This window comes from Typopeltis vanoorti, chromosome 6, assembly GCF_054136105.1.
Source record: "Typopeltis vanoorti isolate ZY-2024b chromosome 6, IOZ_Tvanoo_1.0, whole genome shotgun sequence".
Taxonomy (NCBI): domain Eukaryota; kingdom Metazoa; phylum Arthropoda; class Arachnida; order Uropygi; family Thelyphonidae; genus Typopeltis; species Typopeltis vanoorti.
The window spans coordinates 147,832,261-147,851,151 of record NC_143554.1 but is presented as its reverse complement, the minus strand read 5'-3'; the positions used below and the strand labels follow the sequence as shown (position 1 = coordinate 147,851,151).

General features: G+C 34.2%; 1 protein-coding gene across 3 annotated transcripts in view; it reads right to left on the bottom strand.

The window, feature by feature from the left end:
- Positions 1-18,891, bottom strand: part of LOC150106062 (BTB/POZ domain-containing protein 6-like) — a 64,817-nt gene that overhangs the window by 7,045 nt on the left and 38,881 nt on the right. The window contains exon 1 of one of the 3 annotated variants that reach the window (XM_090393812.1): positions 15,062-15,184. The exons of the other annotated variants lie outside the window; for them this stretch is intronic. The gene's annotated coding sequence lies outside the window, so the exon portion shown is untranslated. Of the gene's footprint in view, positions 1-15,061; positions 15,185-18,891 lie in introns of those variants that run through there. 3 annotated transcript variants of the gene reach the window in all.

Sequence of the window (18,891 nt, the reverse complement as noted above, 5' to 3'; positions counted from 1 at the left end):
TGTTTGAGAACAGCAAAATTTGCTGAATAGTAGAACGAATGGGACATAACACCATCAGAAAAATTAGGAATATGATTATTGCCAGTGAGAGAAGATCGTTTATGTAAAGGTGAGAAAGATTTCCACCATGTCAAGCAGTGGACAAAATGACAGGAAGTTTGTAGCAGAGTTGTAGAAGGTGGAAGATGTATGGAAAAGATGCCTGAATTAGGATGATTTTTTTTTAAAACTAAACAACCTTTTATCTACTTAGCTAATGTAAAAACTGCCCTACATATATACTGTTTCCTTTGCAAGAAACGATATCTTTGAATCAGTTCGCGTTGATTTTAAATGTTTTTAAATTTTTCTATCGCGTACGATTTAGAAGAACAGTAGGCCCTATATGACCTAGTATTTCCTGCTATGATGCAATCGTATGGTGCTGTTATTGCATCAATTTGCTCAATTAACATGAGATGACGCATTACGTGTGTAACTAAATAATGAAACACATCACATTGTTCCACATTAACCTATACACTCCGTTCAGTTCATGAGTCTCAGATACAGCTGGGTCGTATTCTTTGTGCGATAGAAATGTATCTAGCATATGTGTCAATTCTCCTAATTTGTTTTGCTATGTGTGCAGGGAGTTCTAGCCAAAAAAGAATCACAGGCCATTTACAACGTTAATTTAGGAAGTCTGCAAACTTTATTTCGGATGTAATGTGCATGATCAAAATAAAAGCGGAACTGCACATCTGAATTGTGCAAGTTGGGTGGAACAGTTTTTTTCATGAAGTCATATTCAACAGCCATCTAATCAATTAAAATATCAACTGCTTTCCTTTTCAACCCTCACCTGCATTCTACACACATCATTGATGTGCTATAAATTCATACATCTCTCTCTTATGTGGAGATGATATAAACACCTGTACTCACATTAAAAACAAACCTGGAGAATTACAGAAACAAAGTGAGCATCTATACAATAGTAACTTTTTTCTCCTCATATTTTAGGAATAGTAGTTTCTCTTAGAAATAACAACAAAAATCTGCCATCTTTCACTTCCCAAGGGAAGACGCCAAAACTGATTTATTACTAAACGCTCAAGACCGATGGAAAGTCATTCTTCATGAGTATCGATATGGGTAACTGACCCAATATTATATAATAATAGAATAATAGATCCAACTAATAGAAGAATAAGAGAAATACCAAGTCAGGGTATTCACTGTTACTGCTCCTAAGATGAGTAAAACAGTAAGATTCTTCTGGATGGTCATAACGTGAAATTTTCAATTGCAAAATAGGAAAAAGGAAGCAAAAAATTAAAAATGGAAAATGTAACTGATTTGACTGATACTGTATAAGAGAACGATACAGAAAAGATTTTAATATATAATTTTCTATAAATAATTTGAAACTTTTTTTTGCCCCTATATATAATGGGAAACAGTGTGAATGTAACGTTTTCTGCCATTACTTCTCCGGATTGTATGATTATAATAGTAGGAGGATGGAATTTATGTATAAATCAAGTAAAAAGATTTATTTCAATCTTTCTTTGATTCAATCCGAAAAAACGATAATTTGCCAAGTGATTATTTTTTCGATTTATGAGCTTATTGTATGGCTGTATTTAAAAATCGGATCAAAATTCACTATTGATCCGATTTTCAATATCCATGTCTCACTGTAATATTTGCCAATGATAATCTAATCTCACCTTGAAACGTAAATCCTTTGTGCTTTTGACATAAACGGTGCGACTGAAGCATATCTACTGTTCATTTGAGCTTTATGCTTTTCATATTTAAAATTATATCAATTCATAGATTAAAGTAATCAATATTATCCTATACGTAATTGCATTGGAGCAATTAACAGAAGCTCTATGCACTCTAAAAACTTTCATACATTAATAAAATTGCAGTCATTTGTTGCAATCAAATCAAATTGACGTGATGGCTTTATACCATGTAGTGGCTTAGATTTTTTCTATGTTGAGGATTTTTTATTTTGCAGGAATGGATTTGGATACCGACTGGTGTGTATGTGCCGAACACCTGGAAAACTGTTGAAAATATATTTGGTGTATTTTTTCTAAGTATGATAGGTATATATCTGCGTAGACACTTCAACCATACCTGATTACTATTTCATCAATTCTCTGATTCACAATGCTTATATATCGTCATAGGTGATGCGTTGGCTCAATATAATTTGTATTTTCGTTTTTTGCGTTGTATTTTGTAACTGAGTTGTGGTAGTTATTTTTATTAGTTCATGTTCTGCTTTGCCGAGAAAATCGATAATATCTATATAGAATACTATTACACGATAAAAAACGAGTTTTTATCGTGTTTTTTTATTTTTTTCTTAAAACGTTATCAGTATCAGTTGGAGGTGACATCACTAAAAGATATCTAAAAATGATGAGCTCGCTTATCTCCACGAGGCTGAGCAGAAATCTTCTGGAGGAGAGGGGGGATGGAGTATTGCAGGGAAGACCTCTGTCACCCTCTTGACTACCCTTTCACTTCCACAAGCTAATGCTATTTTTTTTTCCTCCAAAGTTATCAGTATCAGTTAGAGGTGACATCACTAAAAGATATCCGCAAAAGATGAACTCGCTCATCTCCACTAGTCTGAGCAGACATCTTCTGGAGGAGAGGGGGTAGAGTAGGGGGGTGATGGGATTAGGTGGGAGAACATTTCAGGGAAGACATCTGTCACCCTCTTGATGACCTTTTCACTTCCACCACCTAATGCTATTTTTTTCCCATCCCAACAATTTCGGACATATGAGTGAGAGATATAGTCACATGGTCTAACATCAAAAACACTTTTTGAGGATAAAATACTTAACATATTTTATATATTATATTTTATATAATAATATAGAATACCCTTCCAGCCACAGAGATAAGATTTGCCCTATGATGTCTCAAAGTAAGTCAGAAATATTGGCCTCTTAGAATATCCTTAAATGTTGGAGAACAGAATGTTATAAATCAACCTTTAATCGACAGAGAAAAAATCATTTTTTCACCTCTAAACATCAAACTAGGTCTTATGAAGCAGTATGTTAAAGCTTTAGATTTACAAGGTGACTGTTTGCAGTACATATGTGAAAAATTTCCACGACTTAGTTATGAAAAAATTAAAGCCCGTGTATTTGATGGACCGCAAATTAGAACTTTAATGAGAGACCCAAATTTCATCAACTCTATGAACGAAATTGAGAAAGAGGCCTGGACTTCATTTATGATTGTCGCGAATAATTTTCTTGGAAACAAAAAAAGCGTGCAATTACAAAGATCTAGTGGAAACAATGCTTGAAAATTTCTAACGCCTAGGTTGCAACATGAGCATAAAGCTTCATTTCCTATACAGTCATCTTGATAGATTTCCCGAGAATTTAGGTGCTGTAAGCGATCAACAAGGCGAAAGATTTCATCAAAACTTAAAAACTATGGAAGATCGGTACCAAGGAAGATGGGATTCTCACATGATGGCCGACTACTGCTCGAGTATTCAAAGGGATTGCCAAAACAGAACACACAGCAGAAATTGCTACAAACAAACATTTATTCCCTGAAACTCATGTGTAAGTAAAATTGTTATTTTTTTATAAATATTCTTGTAATTTTTAATGAATATTGTTAAGTAGTTATGTATCTAATTATCGGCCTCTCTCGCATTCAAAGCGCCAGTACGTACCATAGCAGGTTCTTACGCATTTATTCGTTTACTAACAAGCGAGAGCGGTGAGCGCTCCGATGCTGATCTGCGCACCGCTTTGAATAATAGGCTATATCTTCGGAAATTTTTCGAATTTCTTGATAAAAAGTTAGGAACAGATTTTTAAAAGTACATGCTTTCAGAAAATAATATTAAAAATCGATTTTTTTGATCCTCTAAATAGTACTGCCTCCTTAAAACTATCAAAAACTTACAAATTAGCAAAAAGAAAATGCCATAGAGGAAAAAACCTGATGTGATAGAGAAAAATGGGTTTGATGTTTGAAATCAGCGCACCGAAATTAGTAAAAAACAAGTCTCATATAAAAGTCAGCAAAAATTGTGTTGGACAGTGTTATTATTTTAGAAAACACATACATTGTGATATATTTATCCAGGACCACTTGGGAAAAGTTACGCAGGCAGTGGTCTGATATACTTGGCTACTTGCAAAGGAGAGTTGACTACGAAATGGACCTCGGTCAGTGTTATATTCTGAAATGCCAAGATGGGAAACTAATACTTGATGATACAGGGGCTGATGGACAAAGTTTTTTCTATTAGTTGTGAATAAGCTGAGAGATTGTCACCAAACATATACGACATTGATAATCATTTACTATTTTTGGAAAATTATCGCTAATCATTTAAATTCATCAATGGTAAAATTAAACTTTCAAGATTTTATCTAATTCGATAAAGATTCTTTATTTTGGGACATTTACGAACATTTTACGAAAACTGTTTGTGTATATTTGTTGATAAAAGAATACACAGAATGTTTAGGGAGGCATGGTGTCATTTCCAGACTGACACGATTATGTGAACAATTCGTTCACATAATCGAAAATCCGAGCTGTTAGAATTTGGTTGTTTTACAAAGACATACCAGATAATTAACCCAAAAGGTGACTTTTTTTGTATAGAAAAGTTTGGTATAGAAAAATATTTGTACTCTCCAGATAACACATATACAAATTTTACCTTTCCCCACAAAGTAAGATAAAAACACACCAACAGTCTGATGTAAAAAAGAAAAGAAGGTACATTTTTCTTTTCTTGTCAAATATTTTTTCATGATAAAAGTTTAAAAACATATCACTGGCAGTCAAAACTTTTTTTTCTTTTTTTTCAAAACTTGACAACACATAGTTGTAGTTTGGTGAATAAAGTACAAATGAACTGAAAAGTGACAATTTTGTTACTACATCTGTAGATACCTTCACCAGACTAGAAAAACAATCGTACCAAATTCAAACAATACGACTGTTAGAATTTGGTTATTTACAGAGAGACAACTGCTATTTTAGCTTATCACGTTACTTAAACTCTTAAAAAGTTTATTGTAGAAAATAAAAAGGTATCGTAGCATGCAGATAACAAATTAATCAACATGTATATGTCAAATAATACTCGCCTTTGGAAGAGAAAAATCAAAAACATTAACGAACTTAATACCCATACCCGTTCTTCATTTAAATGATACCAAATGATGAAAACAATATGGGTATCAATTTCCAAACTTTGAAAAGCTGATGAATTTTTTGCTTGCTGTGATCATAAATAATTACTTAAAGGTAAACATTTAGTTTTTCTCGCGAGTCGAAACTTATTTCAAAAATTTACCACCCATACATTCTAGTAATGGGGGAATTAAAAACAGAGACCATAGCAAATAACGGATTTGTAGCTTTGTGAATAAAGTACAAATGAACTAAAAAGTGACAATTTGTTATTACATGTGTAGATACCTTCGCCAGACTAGAAAAACAGTCATACCAAATTATAACAATACGACTGTTAGAATTTGATTATTTTACAGAGGCAAACACCTGATATTTTAGCCAATCACTTTACTTAAACTCTTAAAAAGTTTGTTGTAGAAAATAAAAAGGTATCGTAGCATGCAGATAACAAGGAATCAGCATGAATGTATAAAAAAATGACCGCCATTGGAAGAGAAAAATCAATAACATTAACAAACTTTATAGCCAGAACCGTTCTTCATTGAAATGATACCAAATAATGAAAACAATATAGGTAGGAATTTCAAAACTTTGAAAAGGTGATGAATTTCTTGCTTGCTGTGATTCCAAAATAGTTATTTGAAGGTAAACATTTTTTCTTTACAATTTTCTTTTTTTCTTTCTTTTTGAGCTAATATTCATTTGAAATAAGAATACATAATTATTTATTTGTGTTGGAAAGAATATCTAATATAATAATTGTTAAAATATATAAATATCCCTACTGTGAAAAAAAAGAGTTGTGTTGAAAGGATAACAGTCAAAATTCAAATTTAATTAAGACCATAACATTTTTTTCTCCTTGTAAAATTGCATGCCACAAACTAACCAGATTTTTTTTTCTTGACTCACTGAATTAAAAGTCTTGTTTGTTCATGCAAGCCCTCAAATATATCAAGAAACTTCAAATCTTGGAAGCAAAAGGAATATTTGGGTATTAAATTAATAACCAGAATTTTAGTGGAGAAGATTTCATCTGAAATATTACAATACTGCAAGAATTTGGTTATTTTACAAAGCCATTAGATATTTTAAACCAACACATTACTACACACACACACACACACACACACGTTTTCTCACCTACGTACAACAATTTGGCGACCGGATAAGAGAGATATCTTTAAGATAAGACTTAATGAGAAATCTACAGTGTTGGAAAATAAATTCACATACATTTTAGTTATTCATTAATTTTGCTCAGTTATTCTGTTAGAATATGTAACTAAACTGAATTTTAAAAGTAAAATACATAAAATAACCATTCAATTTGAAAAAAAAAATCATTTCACTTGTCAGAATTCCATATCCTAACAGCACTCGGAATTCGAAACAGGAAATTACACCTACCCTAAACAAAAGGGTGCATAGACTTTCCCACCAATCTTAGGAAAACATAGCATGAGCAACTGTGGGAAGGAATTAAACAGAGAACCAATCGGATAGTAATCTAAATTAAATAGTCAACTATAGAAAAACAGTCGTACTTCCCCGAACTGATAATACTGTGCAAAACATCAAAAGAAAAATATGAGTGATGAAAAAGGTGAATACCACGATTTGAAGTTAGCGCTTGGTTCTGGATTATTATTCATGAAAAATACACCACTTAGGATATGTGTGTCATAATGAACGAATCATCTGAATGCTAAAAACATAGTCATATGATGTTTCATATCGGAAACATCATATGACCCTATGCTAAAGAATTAACAGTGCACCAAATGGACAGAAATCTAAGGAACAAAAGTCAAATAGCTTTTCAGGTTATTACAGAAATTTCGTTCTTTCAAGATTGTGTTTTTGTGTGTTGTGGTGTGGATAAAAATTCAACTATTTTGGAATATCTATTTGCATTAAGAAGAATCATTTTGGAAAACTGTTAAGTAAATTTAAATTATCATTAGAATTTTTAGAATATATACAAAAAAGTTATTGTAATCTTTTAAGACTCCTTTTATTTTTAAAATACCGTTTGTTTTTTTCTCTTCATATAAACTAAAAAAACACCATTACCCAAACATTTGTAAACAAGATAACGTTAATTCGAAAAAGATGTTGTCATTTCCCAATAATCTTTTAGTAATGTCACCTCCAACTGATAATGAAAACTTCGGAGCAAAAAAAAAGAAAAAAAAAGTATATGTTTGAGTTATCAATATGTTCCCATTCTGGAAAGAAAGGTAAGTTAATTTTTTAACTTAAACATAGCAATTGATAATTGTAATTTCAATAATCACTGCTCGTATTTTTTGGTAAGCATAATTCTAACACTGAATATCTTTTTTTCATAAGAATAATCATAGGGAATATATTAGAGTATCAGCATGGTTACATTAGCGAGTTTTCATGTCTAATATGTGTGTGTTTGTTTGTGGAACACCAGCATATAATTAAATTATACAGAAAAGCGTAATCATTGCCGCCATCACGACTTACTCTAAGAATTCTCACCCTTTAATAGGAAAGAAATACCCCATAATGTATTGGAAATTAGTACACTCATCTATAGACAACGAAACAAAACATGACGACAATGACGGATGTGTGTCACGCTGGGAAAATTTCAAGATATCTTATCTCAAAAACATCGTCCACAGTTCGATAGCCAAACCCAAACACCATGTGATATCACAGAGAGAGAGAGAGAGAGAGAGAGAGATGCTCCCCAGAAATTTCCAAATACATAACGTCACGATTCTTATCTCTAAATATCACCCTCAATGAAATAAACAAACCAAAAACACCACGTGATGTTTTGGCCAAAGGGGGGCCCAGCAAAATACCAAATATTCCAAAATCAATAACAACAAACATCCACATCATGATTACTTATCTTATCGTGATCTTGATCTGGTCAGAAGTGTCCCACCAATCACGACACGATTCCTTATACACTAATATATCTCCCTTTTCCATTCAAAACAATAACGTCACTTATTTACAAATAACAAATGATGTCACTTATCTTCATCTGATAACAACAAACATTCACGTCACGATTCCTTATCTTATCTTGATCTTCATCTGGTTCGAAGTGTCCCACCAATCACAACACGAATCCTTATCTCTACCACCAACCATAATTCCATATGCGAACCAAAACACAAAAACTGAACCCATTGACACATATGCCCACAGAGAAATTCCAAACATTCCAAACTCATGACGTCACACATAATGACGTGATCAACCAATCACGTCACGATTCCTTATCTTATCTTGATCTTGTTCTGAACAGAAATGTCACACCAATCACCACACGATTCGTTATCCAATAATATATCTCCCTTTTCCATTCAAAACAATAACGTCACTTATTTATAACTAACAAACGATGTCACTTATCTTCATCTGATAACAACAAACATTCATGTCACGATTCCTTATCTTATCTTGATTTTGATCTGGACAGAAATGTCCCACGAATCACGCCACGATTCCTTATACCCTAATATATCTCCCTTTCCATTTAAAACAACAACGTCATTTATCCACAACTAACAAATGACGTCACTTATCTTCATCTGATAACAACAAACATTCACGTAACGATTCCTTATCTTATCTTGATCATGATCTGGTCAGAAGAGTCCCATCAATCACCACACTAATCCTTAACTCTACTATCACCCACAATTCCATAGGCGAACCAAAACACAAGAACTGTAGCCATTGACACATATGCCCACAGGGAAATTCCAAACATTCCAAACTCATGCCGTCACACACAATGACGTCATCAAGCAATCACGTCACGATTCCTTATCTTATCTTGATCTTGATCTGGTCAGAAATGACACCCATACTACTGCTGTTGCTTTCTTTGGTGGTTTTTCTTCAAAGCCATCTACGATTGAATGGCAAAGATAAAATAGCTGATCTTCTGTACTGTGTGAGACCTGTATGCAGTTTGGTAGAAGTCGATTTCGTTATTTTCTAAGAGCCAATTCATGAGTCTTTTATGCATTATTCTTTCGTTTATTTTACAGAGAGTACTAGTTATAGCTACTGGTCTGGAGCTTTTACACTCACTAGATTTTTTGTGGGTTTACACCCTTACTGAAACCTACCTGTAGGTTTCAGTAATGGTGTAATGACTGATGTTGCCCAGATTTTTGGCAGTTTACCTGTATTCCAGGAAGTGCTAAATATCTTCAAAAGGCAATTTTTTGCTATTTCTCATATATCCAAACATAAGATCAGTTCCGGGTGATCTGTCAGGGTCAATTTGACTAATTGCAGTTTCTAATTCTGTCATTGAAAGGTGTTGAGTAAAGATGTCTTCAGGATAGGTTCTGAATTGTATTAGAAGATGGTTTGCAATTATCCTGCATTTTTTGTCTTTTTTGTTGTATCGCAGTTTGCTTACTTTAGAGAAATGTTTGGCTAGTATATCTGCTATCTGTTTATTTGTTGTTGCTGTATTATACTTCCTAAAAGAGATTTTGTTTGAATAGTGATCAATATCCGGAAGTGATGCTTTATTGAGTACTCTGATGATATTCTAGTTTTGTGAGTCTTTTTGGATCAAGTCTCTTAGAATCATTCTCAGTTTACTTGTATGCAGTTTGAAATTTCATATTCAATTTTTTGTGTTAATTCCATTACCTTCTTTCTCTTTTCGTCTGTATTATTTTGTTTTAAATGTTCCTTGATAATATCTCTTTCGGTGATCATAGCATTGATATTATGATCATTCCAAAATGGAAGCGAATTGTTTTTCCTTCTTAGAATTGAATTTATTTGCAGCTCTCTGTATGTTGTTAGTTAATTCGTTGTTGCCAAGCCCAAGCCTCGAGTTCGTTGCTAATGGGTGTGCTAGTGTAATATATTTCTAATAGTTGTGTCTGTTTAGACCAATTCAATTTTCTGAAGTTCCAAGATCTATTTTTCTGTTGTTTTTGGTCTAACTACAAATTAACCTCCCTACAGGTGAGGTGGATGAAATAGTGAGACCAAATGGCATTTATTTACGTTATTCATCGGATGTTACAGAATGGTATTCAGATTTAGCTTGACGTCTATAGACGTCATAGCTGGTATTAGGGTTTTAATGGTTATGATAATAGGTCTATGATCACTGATGGCATTATTTAGGATTTTCCATTGGATAAGATTTACAGTTTCATAATCTACTCCTGTGATGTTTAAGGCAGATTCTCTGCCATTGTTTTTTACAGACATGTATTTTGCTTGTTGTTTATGATCTCAAGGTTTAGATCGTCAATTATGTCCTCTATTTGTGCTCCTTTCCGATGTAGTTGTGGGAAGCCCCAAGTTGGGGTTCCCCACAACTACATTCAGATCTCCTAAAAGACATTCAGATCTCCTAAAAGGATCTTTGTATCTAACATTGTTTGACTTTTTTTGCATAAGTAGTTCAGTGTTTACATCTGTGTTATAAGCATCGATTATTGTAATAATGATAAACTGATATCTTTGGAATCTTGGTGCATGGCGAATCATAAGGACGTATAGGAAAGATTGCAAATACAACTCAGATGTCAATTGCAATGCACTGTTAGCTTTATCATTGCATTACAACTCAGAGGAAAATTGCAACGCTGAAACGCACATTGATATTTAAGTAGAGGAAAGTTATTTTGACTCTGTACATAGCCGTTATATGAGTTCATCTGGATATTCTGGATACACATCTAGTTGATCTAAGTATACTGGAGAAGATACAAATGATAGTGCTAAACATGATTTCTGAATATGAACGTAGATTGAGAATTTGTTGAATTAAGAATAAATTAACTACTAACACTATAAAACAGGAGAGGGAGGGAGGGCGGGCCCATGTGATGGAGACCTTCATGCTTCTGAAACGATCACAGAATATATAGGTACGTGGAATTTTACATTTTATGGAGAGTGACAGAGGGAATCCATGTAAATTGGGAATGAATGCATTCAAGAAAGGGGTGAAATCTGGATTTTTCTCTCACAGATTAGTACGTGTTGACAGGGATTGCTTTTAGAGGGGGGGGGGGGGTGCAAGTATCATGGATGAATTTGATAAAATCTATGAGTGATGGTGTGAAAGAAAATTACCTTTCATGATGAGTCCCTCAATTTCTGGAAATCTGTTGAAATAATAATAATAATATACCAATACGAAGCTTTATTTAGGATTATGCCTGAATAAACTATGAGATAATTATATGTTAATTCCAGTCCATTTTCTGGACCAATATCGAGATAAAAATGAGGTAAACACTGATTGATCTGCGATACCTCACCTTCAGATACAGTTTTGATAGAGGTTTGCACATCACAGAGGAGATTCTAAACCAAGTTCATCCGTCCAGAGGACATCGTCGATGCTGACTGAGTTACAACCGCTCCTTAAATTAAAAAGTCATCATAGGTATTTAGTTAGCATACCGTATAAAGTTATATTTGTTGTATATTAAATACATTGCTGAATCCCTTATAACACTGATTGCAAGCTATATCGGAAGCTGAAAATTTCTTCTATTAACATTGGGTTGAATATTTATAACACTGCGGACATTGAAATTGAATGATGTGCAGTTTGAATACAGTTAATATATTGCAACGAGCTTAGTAACAGAGCAATTTTTGCTTTTATTTGTAAAGTGAAGCAAAAGTAACGTATTGGGAGTATATGTTTATATAATGTTATATTAAATGAAATACGACACACTGTCGGTTGAACATAAAATGATAACACCTAGAATTGGAAAATTTTATTTAAGTATTTTAAAATAGCCAAACATGATTACGAAATTCTTCACTATTCAAGAAAAATTTTCTCGTTATTACATACCATTAAATTTCGATAAACAATCATTTTCAAAATCCGAGTGTACATTTAATTGTCTGCATTTCCTAATTTCCTAATGTTTCTTGAAGAAAGAGTCGAATATAAGACTCTAAGTATAGAAATTATTGGTCTAAGGGGAGGTCTTCTATTTTACATTTACATGAAAGTAAAAGATCTGCAGTTATATGTAAAATCTTGGCAATATATCTAAGCAAAGGATTTTATTTTAAAATCTCTAGCTCCGTAGTCGTATAAACGTTAACTAGATACATGAATAAGATAACATAAATTAAAAATTACACCAGTCAGTTCTTAATAATTCATTATATTTTCCCCTTCAGTTAACCATGAAAACAGTGAAAGAAAGACTTTTTTCTTTGCTGAAAGATCCCCTCTATTCTGATATGACCTTCACAGTTGGTGAAGGAGAATGCAGAGGTTCACGAGTTGTTGCTTGCATTGCCAGTCCAGTGTTTGCTGCCATGTTTTATGGGCCTTTAAAGGAAGTGGGAGAGATACAGATTCCTGACGTCACTCCCGAGTCATTCCAGATTATGCTAACGCGAGTCGTTTTATGTTGTTGTTTCCGAATAATAATATTGTCCGGTCTGCCTCCTCTTAATTTTACAAATGAAAGAAAAAATGCGTCTTAAATTTTTAAGTTACTGGTGGAAGCATAATCACAGGTCTCCCGATATGTTTCTTTGCCTATATATATATATGTATGATCATTCAAAGAGCAGAACGCAGGAACACCTATCCTGCATACTGCCAATAGAAAAATCTGAGAAATCATCTCTGGCATACCATGAATTGATTCTGACCGCAATATCGTATGGTCTAAAACACGTTTACTCTCTTGTTCCGGCGTAATAACTCAAATGTTGGTTTCGAGAAAGGAATGAAGCCTTACCCCTATGTACGAACCTGAATCGTAGAAACGATATATCTCTGTCTAAGATATGCGATAAATTTATTCTAATCAATCATCCCTAGGGGAGACCTGACTCCCAACAGGTGCGTCCCTCGGGTGGCGGATGAGAGAAATTTATTCTCTCATCCGCCACCGAAATACTTTATTCGGAGCATCCCCAACGGGATGCTCCGAATAAAGTAAGGAGTCATGGATCAAAGGATGCAGCAGAGGAGTGGCAAGCCGGCTGCATTATTCTGCCACTCAACCCTATGAATCAGGAGTCTCCACTGTGTCAAGAGAATATTACTGCGTCCGAGGAAACCGACGCGACTGATCCTAGATCACAGGGAGTAGTCGAGAAGATTAGTATGTGGTCAGCCAATAGAATTTCGCATCTCTTAACCTTAAATATAAGGACACTGTTAAAACCTAGAAAAATAACTTGCTAGGATTAAATGGGGCATTGTAGGTTTGGCAGAAACCCATTCGAAGGAGAAGTGGCTTTAAGCATTGAACATTGAACTATAGCTGAACTCTGGCATAGGAATGCTTACATACTTGAAAGTGACAATACAATTAGAGTGTGTATAGGAACAAAGATGGGGTCCATGATGTACTCTTGTGTTCGTAAGGTAGTAGACCTTTGCAAAAAAGGATATATTTTGATATCATGTATCGTTCATTCTATACATTCTAAAAAGTGACATTTTATTACAATTGAAAAGACTCGTATATCAATCCGTTCCCTTCATGTAACTCCCCATAATCTTAAATTATGTATTAAGTAATTCATCTAATATATAATTACAAATGTAATTAATCTAACTTATGTATTATTCTAAATAGTTGGGCTGGTGTATAACAGAAATCTGTGCCTATGAGTCCAATATCAATGACAATATATGCCTAATAAGGAATATGAAATTAGGGTAGTGGCTCCTGTACAAGAATGGTACATAGGAGAAGAAAGGAGATCCAAATGTAATGCAATCTTTATGGATTGATTGATATTACTTTTTGTAGAAAGCGATCAAAAGATTTGGGGAAAAATTGGTTTGGTGCACAGCAAATGAAAATTTGGAATAGCGAAAATTAATGTATCGGATAATTCAGTTCCTGTTCACAGGAGCGAGTCATCCTTATGCAAATCCCATGGTCATCTTTTTGCTAAAAGTTGATTCCAGGATTGTTACACATTTGTAATTACACAAGAGCTTTTGTGTCCGTCATAAATAATACATCGCATTTAGTTTGATTGTTATTCAATATTCCTGAAAAAAAATTAATAAAAAATTTTCGACTTCTATGAATGAAACTCAATTTTAATGACAGTCCTCTTCCAATATTTGTAAATCTTTGGTATATTAGAACCATGAGTGAGCAAAGCATTAGTTAATATGAAAATGAAGTGTTGGAGATCAAATATAGAATTTTTCAAGTCCATTACGGCTTCCAGTAAACAAGAAGTGCATTTCATTGGAGCATTTTATTGCCCGAACACCATACACAAGAGTATTTTTTCTTCTGAGAGGTGATCATAAATATCCATCCATGCCTTCCTTGTCTTATTAAACGACGTGAACAAGAGTGTTTTCGAAAAATTAGGATGTGTCCGGCCTGAATATTTCTGATTTTTTAACTTCAGTTTCCAAACATACTACACAAGTTAGAAAAAATAAACTCGTTTATTTGATATCCTATTTCGAGATTAAGGTTTGCCATTTGTCTACTATCCTGTTTTCAGATAATGAACATGTTGTGGAATTTTCTTAAAAACAATCAGGATTAAAATCGAAGTTACAAAAACTATTTATATGATGCATTCAAATTGGAAAACAAAACACGAAACAACTAACTGACAAATAAGCAATTATCCCAGGTTCTCATTCAACACTTTTTTGTGACAAGTCGAATTGCTAGCTCATGAGTTTATTAGTTTCACTATTTCTAATCATTTTAAACCGACCACGCTGATGTATTTTTTCAGAATTACAATAAAATTCTAAGTGAATAGCAGGTTAAAGAACAGTCGATTTCACAATACTTATTATATAATATGAATTTCAATAAAGAAGATATTTGAAACTTACCGTAAATGAGCGACGTGGATAGGAAATATTAAATTCTTGTGCCAGTAAATTTTGAAACTGAAGTAAGGAAATTTATTTTGTAATTCTCAAAAAAATGCGCAAATTAAAATTAAAGCAAGCAATCGGATCTTCATAACTATTATCGCCACCGATTATCATGTGCTTAAACATCACAGATCAACTCGTCCAACTTACCGTGTTAATCTACTTAAACTGAACATTTGCTCTTAAAAACACGTGAAAAGTGAACCAGTTACTTAGAATGCGAAGGTTCATTTCTCTTCATTGAGAAATGGCATGGGATCAAGTGGGAGGGTATCTGATACAGATAATAAAATTTTTAAAAAAAATCTATCATCAGTAAACAGAGAGAGAGAGAGAGAGAGAGAGGCTATCGGTGTTGCGAGAACATCGATTTATGTAAAACCCATACATAAACATGCCATGCCATCTATATGCAGATTATTTGATAAAATATTCAACTAATGTAATAAGACTACGCTGAAATAAATTAAAAAAAACAAATGAAGGATGAAAGTTCAATAAATACTTTAATAATTTTAACAATCATACGTTTCTAACGTTTACAAAATTTTATGCTAAACACATCTATGTTATATTTAGAAATATACCATTCACGTATTTCTATCGCATTTTCTGTTTACTATATACAAGTACAGCATGTTGATTAAGTAATGTAATGTAAATATGCATAAATAATAATAATCTTGCATTTTGATTCACATACATATTTATAATGATTCGTTTAATGTGATAAGAAAGAGCTTTTTTTATTTTAACGATATTGGTTATGGAATAGTTTTGTATAAAACAGCATATATTTTTCTTCATCTTATCATTTGTATTTATATTTCAATTTGCAGTTCAAATTATTTCACAAATATTTACAAGCTTTTTAGCAGCAGGATATGCTGAATGCATTTCTTTTACTTTCTTCACATTGCTATTTTTTAATTACTTAATTAATAATAATAATAATAATAATAATAAAAATAATAATAATAAAATAATAATATCAGCCAGCGAATATCATCGAGAGCATTATACTGGATTATTATTTTATAAATCTTTCTTTCATTCTATTTTATTTTTATTTATTTCTCTTAAATCCAATATGTAAGTACTTTGCCCTTTTTAAAATCTTTCAGTTTTCTCAGTTGTATATTTCAATCTAAACCTCACATCTTCGAACTATATTATTTTAATTATATTTAGAACCTTGGCACACAGTTTTCGTTTTCAAGCGAATTTCATGGCTGTCGTTCTCAGCTTGAACTGGTCGAACACAACATCAACGATGGACAAAAGAAGTCATTGATTTTATTCCATGAGAGGAAGAACGAACACGACGCCGAACAAAACAAGGAGAATTGAATATCTTGAATCATTTTTACATCGTGGATCAATATAAAAGCCTAATTATCAGCTAGTAATACGAATCAAATTGAGTATAATTGATTATGTGATATGTATTGGCCAATTTGGCTAAACTAGTCCCTGTACACAACAGAAATCCAGGAGATGTGCAGCGAGGAGAAGGGGAAGATCTGTTCAATTCAGCATATATTAAAAAGAAATATTTAAAAATTATCAAATGTATACATCAGTATCAAAGTACTTGAAGGAGAATCAGAGTATTGTATAAAACATTTCTTACAAATGAATTGAACCGATGCAAGCAGAACTCTTTTTTGTAGCAAGAAAATGAAGTAAAGCAATACGGACAGTACAATTGACCCTATATTCTGTGCTTCATTTTCTGTCACGACTAGTATCTCAGCAACAGTCACATAGTTTACCCACTATTAGAACAGCGGGGCAGTTCAACTCAATTCCACATTCACCATGCACTGGAATTTGCTTCGAGTAAGGTTCCACAGCTGGAAAACAATACGAATACCAGTGATGATGTCCAGGCATGGAAGAAGATCATGTGGATTTATGAGTGCCGTTTGCCTGCTGCACCATGCTGACGGCCGAGTTCCCCTTTAGCATAAACAGCATGAAGCCCTATCCCCAGGTTGCAGAGTTGGCATTCAACAGACCGGAAGAAGTTGTGTTATGGTCTGCGGAGCTTTAACCTGGCATGATCTAAGTCCGTTGGTTATCATCTTATAAAGAATAAATGGTGAGTGCTATACGCACCTGTTAGCTGAACATCTCCTTCCATATATGTAGATAGTCTATCATGACAGCAGTGCCATCTTTCAACAGTACAACGCACCTTTTCATCAGGCTCGTGAGAGTAGTTGGAGGAACAAGGAAACGAATTCGTCACGTTTCCGTAACCCCCACCCTCCACTAACAACAACCCAATTGAACAAGTGAGGGATGTTCTAGAACGTAATGTGAAAACTGCTGATTCTTCTCCACGGAATAGGCTTTGACTTACCAAGATGCTGCAGGATGCATGGGTTGAGTTACGCAGTGAGGATGTTCAACACTTTGGGGAATATGTTACTAGGCGCCTGGGAGCTGTGATTATGCAAAGAGCTAGACCAACGAATTACCAAGTCGGAGTATCTACTTAAAATGTAACCCAGTTTACACTAGTACCAATGATTATCTGGACACTTTAGAAATTTGCAATTGATACCAAATGAAAAATGATATTAGGAATGTAGACCTTTGGCTTTCATTGCATCCTATGGGAGAAGCTTTCCATCAGCATGAAACAGACATCGAGTGAAATTTATCTCCATTGATCCCCAAAGCAGCACTGAGTTCAGCAACAGATCTACAACGTGCTGCTCTGGACCTGAATCGCCGCTCTTATTCGTCCCACAGCTATTCGGTGCGGTTGAGGTCAGGAGGATGCACTGTCCACTGCAGTCGTTTAACACCCATTTCTTCATTCTATTCCATAACAGTTGCAGCTTTGTGGCATGGGACATTGTCGTCTTGATAGTAATACGGGTCCTTTCTATAAGAGCACCATAGCGTACGCAAAAATTGATTATCCAGAATAGCAAGGTACTGAGCTTCTTTCATGGAACCAAAGACAATGATCAGTGGTCCCACTCCAAACGCCAGATGAATATGCCACAAACCATTACTTCTCCTCCCCAAAAAACTGTACTTTGGGTACAACACACTGTGTTAACTAGTGGTCAGCAGGTTGCTCCATGCACACACCCTGCCATCAGACTGGAAACAGGTGAAACTTAATTCTTCGCTGCAGAGTACTATTTTCTACTAACCAATTGTCCACTTCACACGCTCTTTGCACCAGGCCAGACGTGTCGTCTTTTTCGTTGTTGTGAAGGTCGGCTTGTGTACCGTTGCTCTTCCGGCGGAAACTCTGTAAATGGAGTTCTTTTCGTACAGTATTAGTGCTTACCATGGTGTAACTCTAACTCTAGAGCTCATGATGAATTGTCTGTGCTAATTGCAGCCTGCTTTTGCGTGCAATTCGTTTTAACACCCACCTGTCTCTGTCAGTCATTTTCCGTTGACGCTGTGGGTGTTTTCTTGCGCAAGTGAAACCAAAAGGTCTCAATTTGTTGATCACATCGCCATCCGTTGATTTTGGTTGTTCCAGTTGAGCCGAATGGAACGTATGGATATGCTACCAGTGTGACAGCATATGATGACACCTTTGTCGAAGTCACGGAGTTACGGCATGTTGCTATACCATCTGTATAACCGTACCACCACACCACCACCTACGAAATACTGCATCCTGTTATCTGTAGATCGATTTTTATGTTATTATCAAACCTCGAATATTCCGTAAGTTAAAAATTACAGGGGTGTCCAGCCAATTATTGGTAGAGAGTGTATATTGTAAGTATTGCTTTAAAAACTAA